This window comes from Pundamilia nyererei, unplaced genomic scaffold (assembly GCF_000239375.1).
Source record: "Pundamilia nyererei isolate P.nyererei 1_Seehausen unplaced genomic scaffold, PunNye1.0 scaffold00181, whole genome shotgun sequence".
Classification (NCBI taxonomy): domain Eukaryota; kingdom Metazoa; phylum Chordata; class Actinopteri; order Cichliformes; family Cichlidae; genus Pundamilia; species Pundamilia nyererei.
Genome location: NW_005187582.1, coordinates 1,180,413 through 1,182,524, shown reverse-complemented (window position 1 = coordinate 1,182,524; position 2,112 = coordinate 1,180,413).

The following is a 2,112-nucleotide window of genomic DNA, read 5'->3' as shown; positions in this document are numbered from 1 at the left end:
AATACAATTTTTATGTAGTGCAGATAAAAGTCCAACTGCTTTTGTTAAACATTTCCAATATAGACTATGTTTTCCCATTTTTTCTTCAGTTTTTGCTGTTGAAACAGTTCTTTGCATTTTTACTTTAGAGCTAGTGGTGAAGTTGGTGATCCACACAGATTTTCATCTATTTTGCTGACAACTCATGTTCTACAGGGGAGACATGGAGGTGGAGTGCAGGCACTTCAGGCTACATAAACTGGGCTTTGGGTGAACCAAAGAACAATAGCGACTGTGCCTCCGTCTTATCTGTCAGTAAACAGATGGCTGCCCAAAACTGTTCCCACCGCTTTCCATTCCTCTGCTACTGGAACAACTTGGTCGTAATAAAGGAGAACAAGACCTGGGAGGAGGCTCTGGATCACTGCCGAGCTCTCCGTTCACCGACCCACCAGCAGTTTCGTTATGACCTGATCAGCGTGCAACCAGAAGACTACAACAAGATCATGGCTGTAGTCACCGAAGCCAGCACAGAGGAGGTGGGCTCAGATTTAGTGACTTCACATTTTGGACGTGAGATATGTTTGGAGTTTGTTCATGCTGTTTGTTAGAAGGAGCTATGCAGACAACAGCAGCCATCTTAAGCTCTGCTTCATTTTATGTTCTGAATAACTCTGAATATTCTATAGCACAAAAGAGACGGAGGATATATATTTTCTTTTACTCAGCAAAACTTCATGAAAGCTTTCAGCATTAATTGTAGAGAATGTATGTCTGTTAAGGTTCTCAGTCATCCAGGTCATCGTAGTCTAAGGGTACGTCCAGACTAGCCCGGATAGATTTGAAAACTGCGTTTTTGTCTGAAAAAGCTCCGCGACCACACTAGCGTTTTCAGTCGTTTTCACAGAGTTGAGCGTCCACATTGAAACGGCTGAAAACTCTTACGTTCCAATTCTATGCATGTGTTAAACGCAAGAAGATTCGACCTGCCTCATTTCTGTCTGCCTTTTATTTACTTTCCTGCTCTATGAAATGTTGTGGCAAAATGTCGAGGAACAGCATCGAGTGGACTAACAATGAGGTGGAGTTGTTGCTGCGAGTAACACAAAAGTACAAAGTTGCAAAAGCAAGTGAGAGTTGAAGAAATTAAGAAAAGCTATCTGGAGCATGTACAGACTGATATCAATCTTTAATAGAGCTGTCAAACCTGAGCGCAAACAAAACAACTGCTGTATAATGCCCTCCGCTATCTTAGTTTAATTGGTCACATGACTGCATCACATGACTTTTTAGAAAGTCTGCGTTTTCGAGTGTCCACACTGTGATGGGACAGCTCCATTTTGAAATGTATGCGTTTTCGAGAGAGTTTTCAAAACGTTGCGTTTTTCCTTGGGGAAAACGCAGTCTCAGTGTGGATAGGAGGCCAAAACGGAGAGAAAATTATGCTTTTTCAAACTAAAACGCATTAGTGTGGACGTAGCTTAAGGAGCTTGGAAAGAAAAGCGTCTAGACTTCTTTAAGTGGCTTGAAGACGTTTCACCTCTCATCTGAGAAGCATCTTCAGTTCTCGGGTCAAATGGGCGGTGTGTCTGATTGTGACCGACACCCATTTTCACACCTTGGCTCGCGGTTTTCTTTCCAAGCTCCTTAGACTGTAGAGAATGTATTTACTTCTGACACTCTGCTTTTATATGTATGGAATACAAAGTTATGTAAAACACATCTGCCATACAAAATTAAAAACACTAAAACACAATGCTCTTATGAAAACTTAAACTAGACACTAGACTTGTAGTCAAGACCGCCTAATCCGAGACCAAGACAAGACCAAGACCAAGACCAAATTGAGACGAAACCAAGACCGAGACCGAGTCGAGACGAGACCAAGACCAAGACCGAGACAAAAAAAGTCTTTAAACTGCAGCCAGATGCTGCTTCGTTTACGGGTGTCAGGCATACTTATGTGTTTTTGCTTTCACACAGCCCTCTTCACCGCTGTCTACTGTCTATACTGTATATATATATACACACACTTCTATATACATATGCAGGACACCTTAAACTAGTTTTTTAATTAAGCAGCAAGGCAGAACAAAGTCGGGCCTGTATCAAGACACAGGGACTAAACCCCAA